General features: G+C 33.1%; 1 pseudogene; it reads right to left on the reverse strand.

The window, feature by feature from the left end:
• Window positions 1-27,742, reverse strand: part of LOC120137000 — a 59,542-nt pseudogene that overhangs the window by 7,496 nt on the left and 24,304 nt on the right.

Here is a 27,742-nt window from a genome sequence, read left to right on the forward strand (position 1 = left end):
ATTGTTTGCGCAGAAATCTCTGAATCTACTGTCTCTGTACTCTCCTCCATTGTCAGACCTCAACCGCTTGACTTTCAAACCAGTCTCATTTTCCACCATGGCCTTCCATTTTCTGAAGATATCGAAGACTTCTGATTTCTTCTTCAGAAAATAAACCCACACCTTCCTTGTTGAATCATCGATGAAGGTGACATAATATAGTGAGCCTGCAAGAGATGGAACTGGGGATGGTCCCCATACATCAGTATGAACCAATTCTAACCTTTCTGCCTTGGGTGTCTTGCCAATCTTTGCAAAACTGACTTTCTTTTGTTTGCCAAAGATGCAATCCTCGCATAGTCCGACATCTACATTCTTTAGATCCGGCAGCTTCCCTTTTGACAAAAGTGTCTTCATCCCTTTCTCGCTCATATGGCCAAGCCTTTGGTGCCATAGGTTTGATTTTCCATCAGCATCTGCTACTGCAATGATATTCTCTAAATTTGAGGTTACATAGAGAGTACCAGTCTTCTTACCACGAGCAATGACGAGTGCTCCTTTGGTAATCTTCCATTCACAGCCTGAAAAGGTTATGCTATATCCTTCTCCATCAAGCTGTCCAACAGAAATCAGATTTCTTTTGAGGCCAGGAATATGTCTCACTCCTGTCAGCTTCCAGGTGGTCTGGTTTGGCAACTTTAGTCGGATGTCTCCTTTTCCGACGATCTTTAAGGTTTCATCATCAGCAAGATGAACCTTCCCAAAATCACCACTGACATAGATCTCCATGATTTCTTGGCATGGGGTGGAGTGGAAAGATGCCCCTGAATCCAAGATCCATGATTCAATCGGACTGTTGAAGCTTAGAATCATGGCATCACCTGTCTCCTCTGTCACGTTGGCAGATTCCTGTGCACCGGTATCTTTCTTCAGTGCTCGGAAATCTCTTTTAAAGTGACCTTTCTTGCCACAATTATAACAGGTAAAATCTTTCTTTCCCGTTCTAGATTTTTCCCGTCTGGATTTTGATCTGCCACGATTTGAATATCTTTCTGAAGTTCTTCCTCTAGACTCCGTGTGCAAGGCTGAGGAGGTTGATGCTTCACCCGATTCTCTCCGTCGAATTTCTTCACTCAGTACCAGATCCCGAACATCGTCGAATTTTAATTTGCTGTTTCCCGACGAACTGCTGACTGCTGTAACAGTAGCATTCCAACTGTCTGGTAGAGATGATAAGAGAATTAAAGCTCGAACTTCATCATCGAACTCAATTTCCACTGAACTCAACTGGGTTGTGATTGTGTTGAGTTCATTTAGGTGTTGTGCCACCGATGCCCCTTCCGTCATCCGCAAATTGAATAATCGCCTCATCAAATGAACTTTGTTTGAGGCCGATGGCTTCTCATACATACTGGAGAGAGCCGCCATAAGACCCGCCGTGGTCTTTTCCTTTGCTATGTTGAAAGCAACATTTCGGGACAACGTCAGTCGGATGACTCCGAGGGCTTGTCGGTCGAGAAGAGCCCAGTCTTCATTCTTCATGCCCTCTGGTTGCTTTCCTGAGAGAGGTTGATAAAGATTTTTCTGGTACAGAAAATCTTCAATCTGCATCTTCCAAAAGCCAAAGTCCGCACCATCGAACTTTTCAATTTTCACCTTCCCTTCGTCTGCAGCCATCGCTTCCACTCGAATCTAGCTTCTTTTGGATCGTTTCTGACAATTCTTGCGAACCACCGTGTATTAGAACACCACCGTCGACAAACTCGTATCGCCGACCGAAATTTCACTATTCACGAAATTCACTATTCACGTGAATAGTAACCTCGCAGAAAAATTGACAAAATTCACAACCAAAAGCTCTGATTACCAGTTGTTAGGAAAATAAACCGAGTACAAGTAATTTCCCTATAACCAGATTAGTGAGAATGCGAAATAAAAGCGGAAAAATAATACCCGAAAATTGATAACAGAGTTCAGCCAATTGTGCTTACGTCTCCGGGCTGCTGCAGATCTTTTACTAAGAGAGAAAATTTACAGGTGTTTACAAAACACTCACTACTCACAAGAAAGCTCTCTAGTATAGGAAGAAAGAAATGTTTTGGGATGATTTTGAAGCTAAATGGGTAAGGGTATTTATAGTAGAAACTTAGGGACTAATCTTTGAAAATATCCTAAAGTGCAATGACTAAAGTGAATTTACCCATTCCTATTTTCAACAAACATCTACCAAAATTTTACCAAACTTTGAAAAACATTTTTCAAAGAAACATTTACCAAACTTTGAAAAAAACATTTTCCAAAGTTGGTTGCCAAACTTTGAAACTTTTAACACTCTGGACAAGTTCGATACTTTCGATGTATTATGCTATTAGGTTATATGTTACTATAAAAAAGCATGTTCATAATGTGATTAAATTTATCTATGATATTTTTGCTTTTTGAAAATGTTGCATCACTCATGATCTACATATTGATGCTTTCTTATTATATATATGGGATTAATTCCCCGTCCTGGTTCTGCATGAGATTACCCCTTCTTGATTATACATGGGATTAATTCCCTATCCTGATTCTACCTGAGATTAATTCCATGTCCTGATTCTATATGGGATTAATTTCTCGTCCTATTTCTGCATGGGATTATATCCTTATCCTACTTTTGTATAGGATCATCTTTGGAAGGCTAAATCCTAATATTGATTTCTGTTTCTAACTGAGATCCTCTTCAGAGGGAACGTCCTCATTCTATTTATCCGTGATAAAAGGTATAATTGCATGTTAATGATGCCACACTCTGATGAATAAATTTTTATATTACTCTTTACGCATTATTTGTGCTATTACACGCAAATGGAAAATTTATTTTTTCTTCACACAAATATTTGTTAGGGCACAAATATTATATATGGACGGGCTTAGGGGCGGATCCAAGCCTAGGCCTACCTAGGCCATGGCCCCCATGCCCAAAAAGAATAAATTACTTATTGAGTCACTCATAAATTATTTACTTTATGTTTTGGTCACATGACTATTATTTATTTTAAATCACATTTAATTTATGTTTTGATTATGTTTTGGTCACTTATCTTTAAAAATTTAGCAGTGATGTTGACGTGTTGTTATAAGATAATGACATATCATGATTGAAAAATAACTAAAAAATGTCATGTTAACATCTTTAAAATTTTTAATGGTGAGTGATCAAAATAGAACCAAAATGTAAGGTTAGCTATGATTTTGAAAAAACTAATAGTTGAGTGACCAAAACATAAATTAAGTAATAGACGGGTGACCAAATAGTTAGTTTGCCTTAAATAAAAACATGTATGAATTATGTTAGAAAATTATATTGCTCCATTTAATAATTTTTTCTAGATTTAATCCATATATATACGATTGTTATTATATATTATATTTTAAAAAATTACTAGTATATAAAATTATTTTAGATAAAAAAATTATTATGTTTATATTGGTCCACTCTATAAAAAAATTTTGGATTCGTCACTGAACAGGCTTAAATGACATTTATGTATGGGCTGCTAAATTTTGAGATTCCGTGACAGATCACATTCTACACTTGTCATTGAACGGCTTGCACCATATGTTTATTTTTCTCTTAGATGCAAGAAGAAGAAACTAAAACAAGAAGATGAAGCAGAGACAAAAGTAAAGTATAGCCTATAGGTGAGAAAGAGAGAGATTGGGTAAAATAATACCTATTAAATCGGAAGGGAGTTTTCCGTTGCAAAACCTTCCTATTGGAACACCCCCTTCAAAATCATGGCCGTAGGGTTCAAAGTTGGACTTGATAAGAGTGTGGAGATTGTTGTTATTTCCAGCGTCAACAATTGAATCCCCAAACACCACCATACCCGGGACCGTTTCATTTGGTGGCAGCTTTACGAATGCCGTCGTTTTGCATATCAGAAGTGAAGATATTACCAACACATGAGACAGCCAAACGGTTGTGGAAGCTGAAGAAAACATCACTTCCATTCAGGATATGTGATGCTCAACTTGGATCAAAGATGGTTTGTGTTCTCAAACGTCCTTCTTGCCTTTTTTATACATGCAAATGACACTGTTCCATCCAACGACCTAGATATATACAAGACAAGGATTCTATTTCGCAAATTAAAAACTGGGTTTATGTAAATTTTATATGTCTATTCATTCAATTAATATTATTTCGATTTTGATATTAGTTAGAACATATTTATTATAGCTATTTAAAAGATTTATTAATCAATATGATGACATCATAAATGCAAGTAAAACAATGCAGTTATTTTCAGAACTTGAATAATTAAAAATGTCTTGGGATATCAATTGTTTTAGCGTAACCACAGATATTATAGAAACACCGATGCAGATTTTATATAAATCAATCGATTTAAGCGTTTGAAGTCAACGTTTTTTCAATGACAGAGGGTTTAAAGTCAACAGCAACGAACTTTACCCATTTATTTTAATATACTTAATAACGAGACTAGAATTTTTAACAAAAAAAAAAGCGAGGGGCTGAATTTTTCTTTTTTTAGGGTTACAAGTAAACTATGATTTTTTAGGGATTAAATGAAGTTAATTTTTTTATTAACGTATGTATTAAAACATATTAATAAGGTATTAATGTATTGATAAAAAATATAATATTTTGTGGTGAGAATTCATATTTAAATTTTAAACATTAGTATATTATAAAGAGGAACACTTGTAAACTCTAAACAGAACCAGTGAAACAAATGAGCGAGTGTTATATCATACATGTGCTTCAACTTGGTCCTACGTTTTGGAGTTCTTACTAATGATGGATTCCTATATTTGAATCATACATAAGTACAAGAATCCAATGCTTAAATTAGATTTCAAACGCATTTGCCGAACAGAAATTTGAACTCCCGTTTAACATGACTGAAGCCACAACAGAGATCTTGCCAGCATATTTGTGACACATGGAAAGATTGCTATAAAAAGTTGGGAAAAAGAGCTAGGTTTTGATGAAGACCTCGTGTGGAAAGGTGAAAAATACGCGAAAAGATAAACCCTACTTATCTCCTTTAAGACAAATAGAATAACAGATTTGTAGTTTGGAAATTAGAGCTTGAGGTGCCAAGTTGTCAATTTTATTAGATTAATTGGATGTTTAAGTGTAATTAAGTTATTGCATGTAATCTATTTATTGATTGGTGATATATTTAATGTTCTTAAGTTATATGTAAGATTTTACATTTAAATCTTGTAAGCGAAATAAAAAATAATGTTTTTTTGTTCAAAAGTAATTCAACTTAATCCCATATGTAATCGGATGTCCATACAACTACAAGACACTGCGGTGAATGCATACATTTTCTCCATCCGTTGTGATGTTTAATTTAAGGTTGCCTATAGTATTACTAGATGCTGCTTAATAGAAGCTAACTTTCATATTTGAACCATTTAATTTTGGAGTTGGGACGCTTAAAAGTTCAACAATAAATAATGTTTATAACCAAACTATAAATCTGGTCATTAAACCAGGCCTTTGGTCTGTCTAACTGATGATATTAAAAGTTGGCCGTGGTCTTTAGTGGTGAAGTAGGAATGCAATTCTGCAAATGCTTATCAAATTGAAGAGAATTAATATCTTAGTTTCAATTGTTGTCGACCAAACCAGCAAACGGTCATTGAAATCTCCCATCTGCCCATATTTATGATATTGGTCAACAAACTATTTGGCCAATGAAAATCGTAGTTAATCATCTAAAGATTTGATGGAACACCCACATACTCGTACGAGTGATTAGATCCGATTCAAGACGTCACATTAGGGTAATCGAAGCGACTCACAATAAAAATACGAAAAAACTAAAATTTTTATTAAACCATTTCTAATAGTAAAACAATATAAAAATAAAAACACAATTTCAGAAAAATCTTTCATATATTAAAACATAATTCAATAATGTCGTATGTCAAATCAAGTTACATACTCCTTATAAAAACAATGTGACCTGCATGCCCCCTAATATATTGGTATTGTACTCTGCATGAAACGTCGAAGGAACTTTATTATTGATGTAAATAACTACACATGATCAAATCTTTTAACCTAAAATGGTAAGTAACAAAATGAGCTTTGGGAAGCTCAGTAATACAAAAGGACAAGCAAATAGATGGTGAAGCATGAAAATTTCCTTAGTTATCTAGTCATAATCACTTAGAAATCTAGTGTGTCCCAACAAAACCAAAAATTGTAGTTTATTCAATAACACATATTTTTAAAAACACATTAGTACCCTCCACCTGAACACTCCATATGCAGTTCCCTATAATTATAAGGACTTACCTTAGGCCCATTAAGCGTAGGAGCCGACATACGGGAGTATCTTGGGGCCTTAGAGTCTACCCAAGGGAGTACCTTGGGGCCTAAGAGCCTACCCAAGGATCACCTTAGGATCATGATGTAGGGTAGATTACCCTTGATTGTGGATCTAGTGAACGAGTAAGTACTTGTAAGAATATGGGCTCAAATGAAGGGCTTGGTTGTTGATGTTAAGGTAAAAGAGTGGGTTGTTTGTGTTGATTGTAAGAGAGAATGGTTGCGGAAGTATTTGTGTATGGTGATGGGCTTAGAAATGAAGATGGTAGGGTTCAAGGTATCTTGGACAATTAGAAGAAGAAACTAAGCTAAATTAAAGCTTAACACCAATCCTTTATAAATTGAACAGGGGTGGTAATGTAGGACTTTGACCATTTTGATATCTTGAATCAAAATGACCTAAAGTATCAATGAAGAAGGGGGTTAACGCCACAAGATCCAAAGGAACTTGATAAGTCAATAAAAGTTCAACATAACTTAAGAAAGATGAAAACCTCACAAGTATATTTGATAATTCAAAGAGAGATGCCATACAAATGCCAATGCATTTGAAATTTATAGAAAATGAAGGGATGTGGCCGAATAAACATCTAATGGTTCGGCCATGCTTGTCTCCTTATGAAAATACATGTTTAAATTAAAATAAAGATGCCATTTGGTGCTTATGTTGGTTCAGCTAACTCTTCACTTGATGGAGGCTTCTCTTGGTTGAATAATAGGCATTGGTTCAGCCTTGGAGGGAATTTGAGTGGTGTAAAAAGAACATGTGGAGGTTATGTTTCTCTTCATAGTTGCAGCCCAATTGAGTAGTTATAAGATGCCTTGTTTGAATTCAAAATGAAGTCACATGCCTTTTTAACGAAAACACATGACCTTGATTGAATGTGCTCTTCCATGCCTTGTTATGATGCATCCAGGAAAAGTACCTGGAAACTTAACACGAATGTTATTTAATTAAAAGTTACCTGGAAAAGTACATCCATGCGGCCATGTGCTCCACTTTCAGACAACTTAACACGAAACTTCTGGACACCACTCTTTTCATCTTACTGAGTCTCAGCCTTAGGCATCGCCTTCAAAATCTTATCAGCGGATGAACCTGGCCCACCAGAGGAGTCTTTCGCAGAAGGGAAATTAATAGACCACCCATAATCATCAAATTGAACCCAACTTGACGATTTTGGAGCAGTGCCCCATAAGGCTCCACCTTTCCTCCTTGATAAGCATAAACCCCATCACCGTAACCACCATCATCATCATATTGTGAATAGTTATCTGATCGCTTACCATAGGGATCGGGTCGAAAATCAGGTCTGCTGAGGTTATAACCTCCTCCAAATTTATCATCGAAATAACCGGCACCACCATGATCGAATTCATTAGATCGTCGAAAGTGTTTTCATAAGCGGGAGGAACAGATGATGTCGATGATCCTACTTGGCCATATGGATTAGAATCACTGCAATAAATTTGTTTATTTTTTACATAAAAAATATCGTCATTAAAATTTACATTTACGTCACAATTGATATTTTACAACATAAAATTTGATATCACAATCGTCACCCTAAATATGTCACTAAATATTTAATTATATTTTTTTATCGTCACGTATTATTAAATATATAGTGACATTTAATTATAATTTGACCTTATCATTTATATTTAATGATATTTAGTTACATCACCAAATAAAATTAAATTTTGTTATTAATTATTTATAGTCTCTAATAATATTAAAATTTATTGTATAAATAAGGAAAAAAATATCTTCATAACTTTTTATCTTTAGTTATAAAATAAAAATTATTAAATTATAATAAAATTTTAAGTATTTATATAAACTACAATAAAATTCTAAACTTTTAAATATTACAATAAAAACCAAAATTCTTTAAATATTACAATATAGATTAAAACTTTTTATAAATTACAATAAAGATCAAAACTTTCTATAAATTACAATAAATACCAAAACTTTCTATAAATTATAATAAATACTTTTTATAAATTATAATAAATATGAAAACTATTTATAAATTATAATAAAAAAGAAAAACTTCCCATAAATTACAATATTAGCCTATAATTTTTATAAATTACACTAAAAATCTATATTTTACAAATTTCAATAATGCTCCATATTTTTTACAAATAAAAATAAAAATTTATTTCAAAATTGCCTAGGAATGGCTTCATAGCTCTGGCTCTCCCACACGGTGGCATCCTTAAACCTATCTGCCCTCTCAATATTTCCTTCTCTTCATTGATTGTGTTGGGATTTGAAGAGGCTTAATTGAACAACTGAAAATGTGAAAGGGGGTTAATTGATAGAAATTTGTTTAGGGAGTAAGGAGAAAAATATAAGACAATGAACGCAATGATTTATAGTGGTTAGACTTCTCAAATAAGTCTACCTCCACTACCTTAGCTCCTCACCAACGATTTTCTAACAAATTCACTAATTTGTTCTTTCTTTTTAAAGGATGAAGAGATAACATTTACACTCCCTATCTTTTTCACTTGGCTAAGATAGAACCAACCCCTTTTACAAAAGGATAAAAAGAAGTAAATAAATAAACCTCTACAAGGTCACAATAATAAATATTTACAAGAGAGATAAAAATTAGATGGGAAAACTCTTCTCTTGTGTTTGATTGCTTGGATAGATGTTCTAATCCTTCTTCAAGTGTCCTCAACTTGTATTCATGTGTTCGAATGTTGTTGTGGCCGTTTCTAGTCGTTGGAGATGTTTTGGAGCCGTTGGGGATCAATTTTCGTGCAAAATAAAGCTTCCTATAACAGAGGGTATCGATACTCCTAAAGGGAGTATCGGTACTACCTTTGTTATACTTAAATCAACTAGCCGTTACTAGCCGTTGGGGCCTGATGGTAATGATACTATGCTTATGGTATCGATACTATGCCTATGGTATCAATACAATGCCTATGGTATCGATACTACTATATAGAGTAGTATCGGTACCCCTTTGGGTATCAGTACCATTTTTTGCATTCTAGAATTTGAGCAATGCTGGTAGTATGGATACTACCTAGTGAGTATCGATACTTCTCTTACCTTTGGTATCGGTACCATAATAACAGTATTGGTATTGTTCATTAGGTATTGATATCGTAAGAACAGTATCGGTACTACTTGTCTAGAAAATTGTTTTGTGCTCAATTCCAAGCTTTAAGGACTTTGAATTATTTTTGAAAACTTTGAAAAACTTTGAATAAATTCAATTCAAGTCCAAAAACATTTTGTCTTAATTGTTATATTAAAATATAGTTCAACAGATTGCCAATCCAAATAGAAAGCGAGAAAAATCTCAAATTTTATTGTATTTATTTATAATATTTAGAAAAAAATAATTGCCTTTTAAGCTATAAAAAATGACAATAGGCTTTACTTGAGAAAAGCTATTAAACTTTGGATTTGATCTACTTGCAAAAACAAGGTCGAAAGAAGAAAATTGATTTCAAACTCAGAACTTAAATACTTTGTAAAACATAATAATTTTGTTACCTCTGGCTTTGTTTCTGAATTGCAAAAGCATATACTTCAGGCAAGAAGATATGAAAATATAGTACGATGAGAAAAAAATGATGATGACAATAAAATCTTAAAGCATAAATAATTATTTTACACGCCTAAGTGTAGCAACCCAATAATATACAATTGAAGGGTAACAAGTAAATTAATAAGTTACTAGGCTGCTGCTGAATCATTATAGAAAACAATCCAAGTATAGGAGAACAACATCAAAGGTTATGAACATGTAATAATCAATTGATCGAGAAAACCAAATTTCCAATGGGTAAAAGTTAAAATGATTAAACGTAAAATTCACAGTTAAAAAAGTAAATATAGATTTAATCTAACAACTTTACATCATCTACAATATTTAAAATTTTAAAAAAAAACATGCAAGGAAAAGAAATTTGGAATTGAGAAGAGAACTAGAATTTAAAAACTAATCTCAAAGGGAAATCATTTTCCATAAAAAATATCAAGAAGTCCTACTCTATAATGTTGCATTTTATGAACCATAACTACCCATGTGATTATCAAAATAATTTATATATAAATTAATAAATTTACGTTCGTAGAAAAAGAAAAAAAATTAAAAGAAGATGCATTTAGAATTTGGGTTCTTCATGTACTTCTAACGTATTTACACACACCTATTGCAGTATTTTAAACTTAAAATAAATAATACATAAATAAAAAACAATTAAAAAATTTAAGGAAATACTTGAGGAATCGACCATAATGCTTGCTTCGTATTTGAACAGTAATTTTGACAATATTAAGTGATGTAATCAATTCTTCTTTTCGCTGCATTGTCATGATCCTTTAAAATAATAATGAAATTACAAAATTTGAAAACAATTTTTAAACTGAAGAAAATACCTTGAAGCGTGAGGGGATCTTGCTGACAGAGATGACACATTTGAATAAATGGATTATGGGTTTGATTACTTTAAGTTAGGATTTTGAATCGACAAGAGAGACTCATTCGAAGGTTATTTAATCGGTCATGGAAGTATGATTGATTGAGTAGCCGCCATCGATAGGGTTCATGCAAAAAATGAAAGGGATGGATTTTATGGCTTTTAGGTTTACACATAAACCTATCCAACTATGTCGTTTGGTGGATGTACATACATATTATTCATCATTTTAATTAATTGATTTTTATTATGTTAAAAATATAATGATTTTATATAAATTTATATTAGTACTTTGACGTAGACACATGTTTTTGTCTAGATTTTAATTGATTATTTATTTATTATTATTATTATTATTAACATTTATATCTTTTGCGGGCCCAATGGAGCCCAAACAATGGCCCAAACCAAATTACAACAAACTCAAACCATGCTACAAACAAGGAGGGGCCCAATTAATTTTCAAATTGGCATGATAATACAAAACTTATTTTAGATGGGCTAAGACTCAACTAATGACCAAGAGCAGACTACCTGGCTCAAACTTCAGCCCAACAATTTAGGGCTTTTGTTCATCTCTACAGCCGCCAGAGATTTCAGCCGTTGGATCTACCCCAGATCCAACGGTCCGTATGAGATAAGCCCTAGGGTTTCATCATAGCCCTAGTGTGCTGCGCCGCCGCCACTGTTGTCCACTGCCACGTCTGTCGTCGTCACTGTCACCTCCGACACCCCTTTTTACCCCGTCGACCACCGTCACCTCATCACATCGACAGCAGAGCACAAATCATTGAGAAACATCAAGAAAAAATAGCAATTTTTTAAAATTATTTTACTCTCATACGAACAAAACGATCAGATCTAAAGATCAATCAGTCACCAAAATAGGGTATTATACCCTATTCCGTCAGAAATCACAAAGACGAAGCTTCAACCACATACATGACCCAAGAACAGTATAAACTCGGAGGCTTTGGAACATTTTAGGGGTAGGATGATTTTCGAAAAAAACGAGAGAAAAAGGATCCGAAAAAAAGAAAACAAGGAATAAAGAGAAGAGAAAGCACTTCCCTGATTTTTCTCTAAAGGTTGCCTTGGTTCGTCATCTGTGCCAAACTATTTAGAGAAAACGAAGGTAAAATCTTTAGATCTAAGACTATCGGCTCTCCTTTTAAAAAACATTCTTTATATCTAAGGATGGGAAGTTTAGATGCCTCGAGTGGTGTAGAGTTTTCATTTTTCGGCACCGATACACGGTGGTCGGTGTCGGTTAACGGTGGTTAGAACTGCAGAGGACCGCCGGATTCTGGGTTTGCATCGAGGTGAAATGAGAGTTTTTATTTCTCCTCTCTTTTTCGGCGCAAAAGAAAAACAAATGAGAGGGGGTGATTAGGGTTTTGGGATTAAAATGGGCATAAATGGCCCAAAACGGTGTTGTTTTGTCCATATCCTCTTTTTTTGTAATTTTTGGGGAGACATTTCATTTTGAATCACTCCATCTTTGTAAGCATCCATTATAGTCACAAATGTAATGGTAAACTTCTGTTTTCCATGTTTAAATGTTTCCTTATTTCATTTTGGTCACCATTCTTTAGTTATCACTTAAGTATTGATTTCGAAACGGCTTGATTGATTTGAACATGGTTCCATTTTAGTCCTCTTTATATTATTCGGGTACCTCGGGTTAATTGCTATTCTCATCCATTAATTCGACACTTGTTTAATTGTAATCTTGTTGTTTATCCCGAGCTTAACATTGTTTTATTTGCAACTCGTACCCTTAATCTTGTTTCGTATGCATTTTAATTATTTTTTATGTGTATAAAAAGTGAAATATTAGTGTTAAATACCCCTTAAATTGTTATGGTTTTAATTTAATCCTAAGAGTAATTTACATGTTTTATAAATTTTATTTATGTTTTTCAGTTTTTTTATTTATTTATTTTCTTTTGAAAATTTTATATAAATATTCATATTACCCAAAATTTGTGTAAATTATTTTATTTTATTCGAAAATTATATGATATTATTCGTTAATTGTTCGATTAATCTAGGAAAGACCTCCAAATACCTAGACTGCCATTCCAAGCGATTATTCGAATAAAATCGTTTTGATATTATTAGTTGCTATTTATTAGATTAATTAAAGGTATTTTAAATAATTCTTTGCTAATTAACATGTTATTTATCTCCCTAATATTTTAAATTATATGCTTAATTTCGTATATTTATAAATATTCAATTTTCTTTCTTTTCGTGTCCCTTTTATTTTTCGTTTAGTTATTTCTCGTGTTATCTATTTGTTTATGCCTTACTTTTATTTTTACTTTATCTTTATTTTTTATTTATTTATTTATTATTCTATTATTCTATTTTTTATATTTTTTATTCATTTGTTGTGATTAATATTTTTATTCTTTGTATATAATGTTTATTATTATAATATTCATATATCATGCATATACTTTTCCGTCCTTTTAAAAATTCAAAGGCAATGTTGTCTTATATCGTGGGTTAACGAAATCACGTCCAATATAACTGGATTTCAATTTTTGTTAATTCACGTATTAAGGGAACATCCTTTTTTTTAAATCGAGTTAATTAAACAACCTTTATCAAGTCAAGTATCTTATAAAATAAATTCACTCATTTTTTAAATTCATCGAAATAAAAGGATTGTAATTTAAATTTTGAAGTTAAATGTGTAAAATTCCATCGTTTTAGACATCGTATAATCGAAGGTACCAATTTTTGGCCGCTATGGGGGTGATCACCCTTCCCCGTGCGTAATCAATTCACAAACCCTTTTAAATGAATATTTGGTAAACGCATACCAATTTTCTGTCTTAAACGTTTTTTTATTTGTTGAAAGATATTTTAGGTATTCGACCTACCTAACCCAAAGGCTGATGGTGGCTCTAAATTTTAAATTAAACAAGGAATCCAAATATTCTAAAATAAAGTCATACTTATTTTTAAAAATTTAATCATTTATTAAAAATGGTTATGACAACTTAGCGACTACGTTGGGAAAGTTTGAGAGTCAGGCCTTGTTCGATTATACGTTGCCTGAATGGTTGAAATTTTATAAATTTGAACCTTCACTTGAATTACGATCCATTTAATTTCAATTTTTTATCGAGCATCATTTTTTTTGTAAATAGCTGTATTAATGTTGATTCCATGTTTTCAAACTTTTAAGGATTTTTGAAAATAAGTCTTTATTTTATTTTGTCAAAAGGTTGTGAGTTCCTCCTCACACACATCACGTGTAATTGCATGCATTAAGCTCTATACCCGAGCTTCGTCAATCTAAGTGGGAGTGAGTCGCTAGTGCCTTCGCGAGTAGCCCTCCGCACAGACTAATGAGTCACTCCCGGAGTACATGCCCTTGTGATCTTAGTGAGCAGCCCTCCGTGTAGACATAAGGAATGTGCTTCCTCGAATTGAACTCGATCCGCTTAAGTCTATAATGGATGAGGATTGAGGGTTTGGCATCCTAAAGGGGTATCAACATCATGGACAATTCGAGTACTCTTTCCTTTAGAGCCGAAACGATGCATATAGTGAACCATAGAATCGTAATCTTAGGTAGAGCCATGCATAAATCCTTTCAAACAATAGTCACCCTGATAGATGTACACAAAGCATGAACGACTCTGCACCTTTACTCTTTGCTACATAGAATAAATTTCTTTCCGAATGAGAGCAAGTGAACTAGATACCTTGTTGTTAGGATTATTTTGCTGAAATAAATTATGTCGGGTAGAAAGCATGTCTAGGTAAGATTGTTATTTTAATGAAAGCATATTTGGAAAGATATCATGATGGGGTAGGTGTTATATTCATCTTTGAATAATATTTTTATCTTTATTGATTATTTTACATGTACTAATTCATCTTTTTTTTATTTCTTTACCATTTTTCACTTTTTTCACGTTCATCACATGAAGGTGTAGACCCACAGATGACTTCTAATTGGAAAATTTTCATAAATAGAGAAAAAGTTTATCACTCAAGTAATCTCATACACATACATGCACCGTTGGAAAATGAAAGCTTAGAAAGAACGATGAGAAATCTCGTATGAAGATTATACATCAAGGTTGATCAATAGAACACTATCTGAGATTAGAGAGGTGATTACTTGATTCGAGCAACGATGAAGCTACAAAACTTTACCTTCAGTTGTTACACCTTTAATAATCAAGATTTAATGTACAACTCCAACACCATAGGGCATCATCCAAGATGGGTCATGCTTTGAATAAAGCTTATATCAAGTCTAAAAGGACTAGAACACTTGAGGGGCATAGTTTTTGAGGACAAAGCTCCGAGAAAAAAACATCGACCTACTTTAGACCAAACAAGCAAAAACAAGTTTGTGAAAATGAATCATCGTCAATAATAAAGACTTTTGTCTTTAATGAAACTTGTTCTATGATATTCATCTTTGGGATCAATACATTTTTGCATTGCATTCGCATTTGCATCTCTGCATTTTGCATATGCACTACATTTTTTCCATACATCATTATTGAAAACATGGGAATAACTTGTGGAAGATTCGGTTATAGAAATTCTAAAGGAATTAAAGCCCTTTCGGTCATTAGAAAAGGTCCAGAGCCATAAATGAGATATTAGCATGTGTTAGGAGAATTGAGGAACTCTAGGAATAATTTATCAGGACTCAACAAGAAATGATCATTAAAGCAAGGAAGTTTCAAGATAAGTCAAGACATCAAATGTCCAAAGTGATAAACATGTTGACTATAGTTATATGTGGCGAGAGGTCATTAGAGGATCTTGTTATGCAAGAAGAGTCGAAGGATTCGAATGAGGGTCTGAGTGATGGTGGTAAGATCAAAGAAATATTAGCAGGTGAAAATGAGACTATTAAGGTATCAAATAATTTAAATCAGCATCATAAACCAGATGCATTCTTAAAATACATTGCGAAAGTGATAACGAGTGAAAATACAACAAATGATGAGTCTCACTCCAAAAAAATGAGGCATAGAGGAAGTTCAAATGCCAGTTAAGGAAATTAAAAAGAATAAAATAGCAAAGCCACCACTCGTCCTTATCCCTTGGCCATACTCAAATTTATTGTCTTTTCTCTTCAAGACTCATCTTTTAGTGCCTATTCCACCAAGAGAAGACAATTATGGCCATACAAGTGAACAGAGTGTCAAGGATTCGTGTGAGTTTCACTATGGTGTTGCCAGTCATTTCACAGAGCATTGTCGGGCCTTACGATTAGAGGTTCAAAGGCTTATCATAGAGGGGTTGTTATGCTTTGAAAATGAAAGACCTAAACTCCCCAAAAGCTCAAAACTTACCAATGAACCTAAGAAGATAAAGATCCAGGGATAATCACCTGCATTCAAATACTCTGATAACCCACAAATAGTTATTCAATAACCAAAACTTCGAGATCAATCTTTAAAATCTCCTTTATTTCAAATATACCTTCATTAAGTTCTCTGGTGGATAATAAGGAAAAGATGAAATTTGAAAAGCCTTTATTAAATCTTTATTCACTATTATATAGTGAGGCATATTCCAAGTTATGTGAAGCTCGATTGATTGTACCCCACTATGCTAAACCTCTAAGGCCCCCATATCCAATGTTTTATGATGAAAAGGTTTCATGTGAGTATCATGTTAGAGCTCGAAGGCACTCTATTGAAAAGTGCAATAAATTCAAATAGCAAGTCAAAGCCTTCTATGTCATGGAGTCATAAAGCTTGATTCCAATAATTTGTCCATTTTTTTCAAAGAGTTGAAAATCAATCACCAGGTTGAAGCTAACTGGATCACTGCAAATAAAGTGCAAACAAAAAATGAAAAAAGAATAGATCCCAGTTTTGATTAAATCAAGCATCCAAATGTTTATTGAGTAATGAGGCATTCCTATGTGAATCAAGATGAAGTTGTTGCGTCCACCACAAAGCCCTGTTGCACTTATATGAAAAAACATATCATTTTGTCTGAATTTGTTTTTCTTTCTTTCTCATATGTTTACAAGTTTGTAAGTCACTGGACTTTTTTGAACATGTTAAATAAAAGGCTACCTTCTGAGGTTATGAACAATGAAAAAAAATTAATCTTGAAATTCCTTAAATATCAACTGAATTATATGATCTCTTGAGAATCAAAGTTATGACATCTTGGCAAGTGGTAAGATTAAACCCTCATGAAACAATGACCGTTGATCTTTCTCTAACGAATACACCCGAACATTATACCTGAAACATGTCGTTATGACGTCAAAATAAATAGCCTTAATCCCAATAAAATAAATAATAAGTAGAATAGTAAGAGTAAATGTTATTTCATAGGGACTAGGAATTTGACGATTTCCTCACTTTTGATCTAACTTCAGGCATGATTTGTAAAAGAAATTAAAGGGGGAATTTTGGAGAATTAAAGTGAAGTAATAAAATTGATTGAAATAAAATAAAATGGTAAAATTAAATTGCTAGAAATCAACCTTGGGCTAAAGCTTTTACCTCGATTTAAATTGATCCTCGAATAGGATTTTACCTTCAGGCTCATGCCAGTTACAGTCTATAGGGCCCAACCCCTATAACTTATTTTTCTCTCAAATGAATCAAGAATCTAAAATCTATCTTTAGATCTCGGATCTTTGTAAGTTAATAGCATCAATTGCTTATTAATTTAATGCTTTAAAATTTTGGAAAACCCCAACTCGAATTCTATCATCCCAATTGAGAATCTAACCCAATTTTAGTTTTCCTTAGTGGGCCGCCACTAAGTGTGTTCATAGGAAGTCGAATGTGCCACACACCGATTCTTTCTCCCAACTATTAATCGAAACTGAAATTCAATTCCAACTTGCACTTTTGAAATGAAATCCTTGAGGGTATGAAGTACTTTCAATTCTCACGACTTAGAATCGAGTCATTTCTTTAGCCTTTGGTTATTAAAAATTTAGCTAAGCATGGTAGAAAGCATACTTAGCATTTTGAAAGAAAAGTAAAGTAACTTGAAATTAAAATAAAAGGAAAGAAAAACTTTTATAAATCTAAAAAAAAACAAGAGAGTTTGGAAATGATTGAATGCTCAAGTGATGAGTTGAATTCATTTGAGGCTTACCCCAATGGGGTATTTATATTCCTCAAAATCCCTAGAAAATAGTATTAAAAAAAGTTAATTCCTAAAAATAAAAATAAGATAAATCCTAATTTAAAATAAAAATTTCGGCTAAGTCTCCTTCTCCACGTCACTACTGATTGGATCTTCTAGAAGATTCTAACTGGGTCTTCTAGAAGCTGTTGACTGGGCGTCACGTCACCTGCAACGTAGTTGTCATGTCATCGCCACATCAACTACCACGTTATCGCCTCATCAGCTTCCATATCATCCACTGACTAGATGCCATGTTGGGTGTGTCATGTCCCAAGTCGTTCCCACTAATCCAGCCATGAATCCAGAAAAATAAAAAAAAAATGCATGATTTCGTTGTTTTTATCATAATTCCTGGAATTCAATGTCCTGCATCGAAAATGAATGAAAAGGCACAAGTTAGCAACTAAAATTATCTAATCAAGGAGTAATTAATCATGAAATAATGTATAATTTAAACACTAATCAATACCCTTCCCTTACATTGATCAAGGCAGCCTTATCATCTCGCGAATAGATGACCAAAGGGCTTGGCATTTAGGTATGTATAGGAGTAGACAAAATAGGGCACCTTGCATATAAGGTTATAAAGCTGGTTGGTTTACACTTTTGTTTAGGACGTTTAATGATGATTTTAATCTTCACAAATCGAATAGTGGAGTGGATGAATCTAGTTTAGGTCAGTTGCTTGGGAAGTGAACTCTAAAGATGAGATGTTCTTACCTTCAAACGATACCCAGACTATAACATGTTCTTCTCGATAAGCTTAAGAAATTAAATTCACATACCTAGTAACTTATATATAATTATATATACGTAATAAAGCTGATCTATTCCACTAAAGCAATTGGCTATGGATTTAACTCAAAGAGCCATGGCTTTATGAATAGATTACATTCAAACCATGACATTGATCTGATACCTGGAAATCCAGTGTTTGCTCCACTATGGTTGTCAAGTCAAAGACTTTGTGATATGATGAATCCTTCAACTAGCCAAATAAAGGCAAAGAAAAACTATACACATATATACAATAAAGCTAAGTTATTTCACTAAAGCAATTGGTTAAAAGCTTGGGCTTTATGAATAGGTTGCATTCAAAATGTGACATTGATTAAAGATTTGGCAATTCGGTGTTTGCTCTACTGTAGTTGTTAATCGAAGACTTTATGACAAGATGACTCTTTTAGCTCGCCAAATTAAGGTAAAATAAATTAGATTTAATAAATTCAAGAAAGCGGCAAAGTCCGAGGTTTAAATGAATAAGGAGTTTCTGTGAAGATGGACTAAGGGAGTTAAGAAACATCTATTATAGTCGACTTCACACAAGCACTTAGAAATTTTGTTTTTAGACCGATATTTTTGCACTACCTCTACTAAATGAGTCTACGAAGCATGAATAAATGGAAGATTTCATAGAACTGAAATGAAAGTGTTCTAAATGGTCTAGAAATTGAATATACTAGTTATGTCATTTTGTTCGCATCTGACTAAAATACCAAGTTGCGAAAAAGGGGTGTGTCACAATGTTTATATGAGAAAAATAAGACAACTCAATGACAGAAACAATAGAATTTAGGAAACCAACCTAAAATCAACCTTTCATCTCTTGACACTTTTCAAAGAGACATAACTTTGAAATATTAAAAGAATAGTTAATTCCTTTGATATCTAATGAACTCTTGTTTTTGTAATTTGTCTCAATTATAAAACCCCAAAGTAAGGGGCACCATTTTCAAATAACTTCTCAAACATTTTTAAAAAAATTATTTCATTTAAAATTCTTTCATAAAGCATTTTCATCAAAAGAATTCACCTTTTGAAAAACAAAAGGAGGAAGAAAAACATATTCAAACAAGACAATCTCTTTGGAGTAGATCTTGGTAATTGATAAATTTCATTTAGACATAGAAGCTCGTTATCAGAACTGGTAAGAAAAGCCAAATTTTTTGGGTAATTTTTTTTTTGCAAAATTTTTTGGGGTCAGAAAAACAAGTTGACATAAATAAAGAATTTCAAGGGGTACCCCATGTGTGATCTCATTCAATCGAATCATTTAAAAAAAATTCAACCTTCCCAAAAGAACTCGTTTCTCCGATCGAGTTAGAAAATATGAATTAAAGATAGTTGTAATCAAAATGGTTACTGCAACTAAATATCAAATAGTACAGGGACGAGGCCCATCAAAGTATATGATATGGGAAATTTCATATGCTTTGATTAAATATTGTTCACCAAGAAGTGATGAAGTTTCGATTCGCAGATTCAATCAAGAGAATATGCATCAAAATAGACATACATGAATTTGTAATTTTGCATCAAACATTTATGACCGCATACAATAATAAATCTAGACTTCTCTCTCTCACGAGAATGCTTTTAAAATTTCTCTTGAAATAACATCTTACTTCATCATATGATTTCATTCTAACATTCTTGAAAATAATTCAAAATAATTGCATTCATACATGCACGGTTTTTAAAGCCTTTTAAGAAAGAAATGACTAATAATAACTAGACCTCCTCAACATATAGGAGCAATGTCAACACCAGATTTGATATTAAGCAAATCACCTGAAAGGCGACCAAATTCTCTTCATCATGGATGAACAGTGTCATTTTCAACATCAAATTATATTCATGCAATCAGATTTTTTCAACAAGAAGGAACATTGTTGTCTTGAGATGCAACTAGACGTCTTCATTAAGTAGGAACAATGTCGTCCCCTGACTAGGCCTCCTCAACATGAAGGATCAATGTCATCATAAGCGGTTAGATTCTTTTCATCGTGGATGAGTAGTTCATTTCCAATATCAAATTATCTCTAGGCCATCATATTTCCTTAATAAGAATGAGTAGTGTTGTCTTCAAACGCGACTAGAAGTCCTCATCAAGTAGGAACAATATCGTCCACTAATTAGACCTCCTCAACATGAATGAGCAATTTCATCATAAGAAGCCATATTCTCTTCATTGTGGATGAGTAGTGTCGTTCCTAACATTAAATTATGAGTAATGTCGTTCCCAACATCAACTTATCTCCAGACAATCAGATTTCCTTTATAAAAAGGAACAGTGTTATCTTCAGATGCTACTAGATGTCCTAATCAAGTAGGAACAATGTCGTCCATTGACTAGACCACCTCAACATAAAGGAGCAATATCATCATAAGCACCCATATTCTCTTCATCGTGGATGAGTAGTGTATTTCCCAACATCAAATTATCTCCAGAAAATTAGATTTTCTCAACAAGAATGAACAATGTTGTCTTCGGATGTTCTTAGACACCCTCATCTAGTAGGAACAATGTCGTACACTGACTAGACATCCTCAAATTGAAGTAGCAATGTAATCATAAGCGGCCAGATTCTCTTCATCATGGATGAGCAGTGTTGTTACGAACATCAAGTTATCTACAAGTAAACAGATTTCCTCAACAAGAAATAACATAGTTGTCTTTAGATGTATAGTCATTCAAATGTGGCTAATTGTCCTCATCATAGAGGAATTGTTGAAAACATTTTTATGTTTCGATATAACAAATTAAATGTTATTCGATTCCAAGATTTTCTAATCATTTTCAAATATATATTCGATCAAACTATTCGAATATCAAAATATTACTCCAAGTTTTTCAAATGTCAAATTCAATCCTTACTCAAGTGTAAAAGTGTGTTTTAATCTTTTAAACAATTTTACAAAGTATTTCGAGCCTTTAATCGAGCCAAAAATATTTTCTTAATAAATCTTAAACTGAAAAACCAGATTGCCCAGAGAGTACCGATACCCCCCAAGAGGGTACCAATACCCCCATGTAAGATTTGGCACAAAGAAATAACAAATTGCTCGGAGGGTACCGATACCCCCATCTCATAACGGTCGAAATATTTGAATTTTACACAGCAGGGTACCAATACCCTATGCAGGGGAATCGATACCCCCAACTCTCCAAGCTATTTTATTAATTGTTTTCACACACTAACGGCTCTATTAACTCCACTAATGATCCCCCAATGTTCAAAAATGATCCAAGGAGTATTTAAACAAGCTTAGAAGCCATTGATCAACAAAAATTAACAAGAATCAAGAGAGAATCAAATAGAAAGTATCAAACCTCAAGTTTGAGCATTTTCAAGCCTATTCCATTCAATATTCATTTTTTTTCTTTCAAGAACACTTATTGTGATCAATTGTATTATTCTTGAGTGTTCTTTCTTTGTTCTAGAATTATGCAAACATCTTTCCTTGTGAAGATTTTCGTGTAAGTTTGCAAAATTTGTATTGTTCTCTTTGGGAGAGAGTGTTCTCAAGAATTTGGGGTATAATTCTTGAGGGATTTGTAAGTTTACTCTTTGTCCTCAAAAGAAAGACAAATTAGAGAATTTGTGGAAAATCCTTAGTGTGGATAGCTAAGGTAGTGGACGTAGACTTTGGTTGAGAAAGTCAAACCACTCTAAATTGATGTGCAAATATTTTCAATTTTCTACAAAAGCTTCCACCGAAATTTTTATTACCAATTCACCCATCTCTTACCCTATTCCTTCGATCGATTAACTCAACAATTGGTATCAGAGACTCACTCATTTGAAGGTTTAAACACCTCTTGAGTCGATTCGGGAAGAGTTAAATCGATAATCAAGTCATCAATGGCCTCCACTTCAAACTCTGACTTCGGTCTTGATTCATTGCCCGTCAACAAGCCTCCTTTCTTCAATGGAGCTAATTATGCTTATTGGAAGAATAGGATGATGTATTTCATTCAAGAAAGTGACATGAGAGCATGGAATATTATAGAAGATGAATACATCAAACCTTCCGCTCATCCAAGATTATGGAGTGAATAAGAGACAAGAATGTTCCAGCTCAACTCCAAAACTATCCATATTATTTTTTGTGCTCTTGGACTGGATGAATACGGGAGAGTTTCATCTTGTACAACCGCCAAGGAGATATGAGATAAACTACAAGTCACTCATGAAGGTACAAAAGAGTAAAATAATCCAAAATCAACCTTCTAACTCATAGCTATAAAAATTTCAGGATGAAACCAGATGAAGATATCAAAGCTATGATGGATAGATTTTCAACGATTGTCAATGGTTTCAAATCATTTGGAGAGATCATTCCAAATGAAAAGCTTGTGAGAAAGTTAGTTTACTCTCTTCCAAAATCTTGGCAATCAAAGAAGACGACAATCATCGGGGCTAAGAACTTAAAATCTTTAACTCTCGACGAGCTTATTAGTTCTCTCCTCACTCATGAAATGATGCTTCAAGATGAGGTAGACCTCGAACAGATAGATGAGATAAAGAAAAATAGGGAGAAGAAGAAGAACGTGGGAGTTGCTCTCAAATCCATAAAAAATAAGAGTGATTCAGATGAAGATGACAATGACGAGAAGATGGCTTTTTTTTGCCAAACTGTTTAGAAAATTGATGAGGCCTAACCGAGGAAGAAAATTCAAACGCAATGAAGGCTTAAAAATGAACCGAAGGAGAAAGACTCCTAGCATTTTCTATGAGTACAAAAAGCCGGGGCATGTCAAATATGATTGCCCTTTATTGAAGAAAAAGGGTCAAACAAAGAAGAAGCACAAGGCTCATGTGGCTACATGGAGTGATGAAGAAGGTTTCGATGAAGAGGAACAAGAAGTTACAAACTTGTGTTTTATGGTCATCGAGGAAAACTCTCAGGTAACCTATAACTCATTTGATTTAGATTATTTATCTTATGATGAGTTATTAGAGGATTATAATGGTTTGGCTTCGGATTAAAAGACTTTATTTTCAAAATATAAAAATAATGTTTTAAAATTGAAAAATGAAAATAGTCTTATGTACAAAACTAACAATGATCTTGAAAGTAAGGTCAAAGAATTGCAAATCAAACTAGAAGAGTTTGAAAAGAAAATTTTTGATTTGCAAAATTTACTTTCAAAGGTCAATGATGATCATCAAAAGAAATTTGATTATCTTAAAGCTTCTTTTAATAAAGTTGGAACAAAATGTTTTGAAAATGGAGAAAGTTCAAAATCCAACTTTGTTAGAAAAAGTTTTAAAAACTACAATCATAGAGGTCCAAAAGAACCTCTAATGGAAAAATCGTTAAAAGTATATGGGTTCCTAGAGAACTCATTACTACTAAAGATAAGGATATCCTACACAAATGGATACCTAAGGGGACTAGAATTTTGGAGACTAATGAATATGGACCCAAAAGAACTTGGGTACCAAAAATAAAAAATTAATCTATGTTTGTAGGAAAATGATCATTGCTACAAGGCTCGGGAAACAAATTCAAACTCATGGTACCTTGATAGTGGATGCTCAAGACACATGACCGGAGACAAAGTCAGTTTATAGAGCTTAACGCCAAAAATATAGGAGAGGTGACTTTTGGTGATAATTCAAAAGGTCACATTGAAGGTATAGGTACTATAGGTAATATCTCTTCCATACAAATTAAAAATGTATTATATGTGAATGAATTAAAGCATAATCTATTAAGTATTAGTCAATTATACGATAAGGGATTCAATGTCATATTTGAGACTAATGGTTGTAAAGTTGTTGACATTGCATCTAATCGGATTATGCTTGTTGGTCATAGAATAGGAAACATATACATGGTTCATTTAGATTCTATAGATATGACTAATTTATGCCTAGTTGCTAAGGATGAGCATGATAGTTGGTTATGGCATAGGAGACTAGGACATGCTAGTATGAGTGTTTTAAAACGGTTAATTCAAGGAGATTTAGTTCGAGGGTTGCCTAAACTAAAATTTGATAATGATAAAATCTGTGATGCTTGTGCTAAAGGAAAACAAAAGAGAGAATTTCTTTTAAATTCATTAATGGCGTATACACTAGTAGAGTGTTATAATTGATCCATTTAGATCTTTTTGGGCCATCTAGAACCACTAGCTTGGGTGGAAAACAATATGCATTTGTCTTGGTAGATGAATATTCTAGATATACTTGGTTCTATTCTTAAGTACTAAAGATGAAGCATTACAAAAATTCATCACTTTTTCAAAAGTAATCCAAAATGAAAAAAGTTACTCTATAACTAGTGTTAGGAGTGATCATGGAGCTGAATTTGAAAATCTTGGATTTACTGAATTTTTTTAATTCTAATGGTATTAGCCATAATATTTCAGCACCTATAACCCCTCAAAAAAATGGAGTTGTTAAGAGGAAAAATCGAACTTTTAAAGAAATGGCTAGAACCATGCTTTATGAAAACAATTTGCCAAAATATTTTTGGGCAGAAGCCACAAATACCGCTTGATATGTTATTAATCGAGTAATGATTAGGCCTATTTTGAAGAAAACTCCATATGAACTTTTCAAAATTAAAAAGCCTAACATTAGCTATTTTCTTCCTTTTGGATATAAATGTTTTGTTTTAAACAACGGTAAAGAAAATCTTTGAAAATTTGATGCTAAAAGAGATGAAGGAATTTTTTTGGTTTATTCCTTAAATTCTAAAGGTTATCGAGTATTTAATAAAAGAACTTTAGTTGTATAAGAGTTTATACATGTTATTTTTGATGATAATTCCCTTCCAAGGAATGATTCTTGTGTGAATGATGATGTAGGTATTATAAACACAAATGACGTTAGATATGACGTTAGAGAACAATCATCAAAGAAAGAAACGAAAGATGAGGAAACTCAAGATCTTTTCGAGAATCCAACCATTGAAGAAAGGGAAGTCTCTTACCCAAGGGAATACAACTATGTCAAGGATGGTGAAATAATAGGTGATCCATCAAAAGGAGTAACAACTCGATCTTCTCTTAGAAATATATGTAATTATGTTGCATTTATTTCATGCATAGAGCCTAAGAATATTAAAGAAGCATTAAATGATGAACATTGGATTATGGCTATGCAATAAGAGTTAAATCAATTTGAGAGAAGTAGAGTATGGACATTAGTTGAAAGGCCTAGTAATAAATCTACTGTAGGTACTAGATGGGTATTTAGGAATAAGATTGATGAAAGTGGTAATATAGTGAGAAACAATGCTAGAATTGTTGCTCAATGGTATACTCAAGAAGAGGGCATAAACTATGATGAAACATACGCTCCCGTAGCTAGGATGGAAGGAATTAGATTGTTATTAGCATTTGCATGTTTCAATGAATTTAAATTATATCAAATGGATGTTAAAAGTGCATTTTTAAATGGTTTTATAAAAGATGAAGTGTATGTAGAACAACCTCCTAGATTTGAAGATTCAAAATTTCCAAATCATGTTTTTAAATTAACAAAAGCGCTTTATGGTTTAAAACAAGTTCCTAGAGCTTGGTATGAAAGACTGTCGAATTTTTTAATTGAAAAAGGTTTTTCAAAAGAGAAGGATGACACTACTTTTTTTTTAAAGCATAAAGGTAAAGATTTATTAGTAGTTCAAATTTATGTTGATGATATAATATTTGGTTCTACTATTGATGTTCTTTGCCAAGAATTTTCTAAGCTAATGCAAAGTGAATTCGAGATGAGCATGATAAGGGAGCTCTCATTTTTCTTGGGACTACAAATCAAGCAAAGAAAAGATGACATCTTCATTAATCAAGCTAATTACATCAAGGATATGCTCAAGAAGTTTAGACTGGAAAATAGGAAACCTCACACCACTCCAATGAGCTCATCAACAAAGCTTGACAAAGATGAAGGAGGTAAATGTGTGGATGTTAAATTATATAGGTCAATGATTGGCTCTTTTCTCTATATAACCGCAAGTAGACCTTACATTATGTTTAGTGTTTGCTTATATGCTAGATTTCAATCATGCCCTAAGGAATCACATTTACTAGCTGTTAAGAGGATCTTTATATACCTTAAGGACACTCCTAGTTTAGGACTTTGGTATCCTAGAGAATCTAGATTTAGCTTGCATGCCTTCTCTTATGCGGATTATGGAGGATGCAAAATAGATAGGAAAAGCACCTTCGGTACTTGCCAATTCCTAGGAAATATGTTGATTTCTTGGTTTTCAAAGAAACAAAATTGTGTTGCATTATCTACCACTGATTCGGAATACATTTCAGTGGGTAGTTGTTGTGCACAAGTTTTATGGATGAAACAATAACTTTTTGATTATGGAATTGAAGTAGGTATCATACCTATCAATTGTGACAATACTAGTGCTATTTGTCTCACTAAAAATCCCATCCAACACTCTAGAAGTAAGCACATTGAAATTAGACATCATTTCATTAGAGATCATGCCGCTAAAGAAAATATAGTTCTAGAATATGTTGATACTTTGCACCAATTAGCGGATATCTTTACAAAACCTTTAGATAAAGAAAGATTTTGGACACTTAGGAGAGAATTAGGTTTGACAAATCTACCTTGACTTAGTGTTTAAAATAAATTTAGCACTTTTAATTAGTTTTGGAAAATTCTTATAAAAATAACTCTTTTGATTGCATTCTTTTCTATTAGCTAGGGGGAGTTTATGATTATTAGTGAAAATTGATTATATGTTCAAATAAGAATTTAATGATAGATTTGATTGATTGAACATAGTTAATTTTTCGTAGTATGAGTTTCCAATATCACTAGAGCTGATTAATTTAGCATTCTAAGTGTTTAAAATCAGATTTTTTAACATTTTGGGTGCAGGAGGTATCGATACCCCCTTTAATAGGTACCGATCCTCCCTTTTAGTGGGTACCGATACCCCCAAGAGGGTACCGATACCCTCCACGGGGTCTGTTTATTAACACCCAAATAACACTCTTTCTCTCAAAACCCTTTCTTCACGCCATGC

Source organism: Hibiscus syriacus, unplaced genomic scaffold, assembly GCF_006381635.1.
Source record: "Hibiscus syriacus cultivar Baekdansim isolate YM2019G1 unplaced genomic scaffold, ASM638163v2 tig00110646_pilon, whole genome shotgun sequence".
Taxonomy (NCBI): domain Eukaryota; kingdom Viridiplantae; phylum Streptophyta; class Magnoliopsida; order Malvales; family Malvaceae; genus Hibiscus; species Hibiscus syriacus.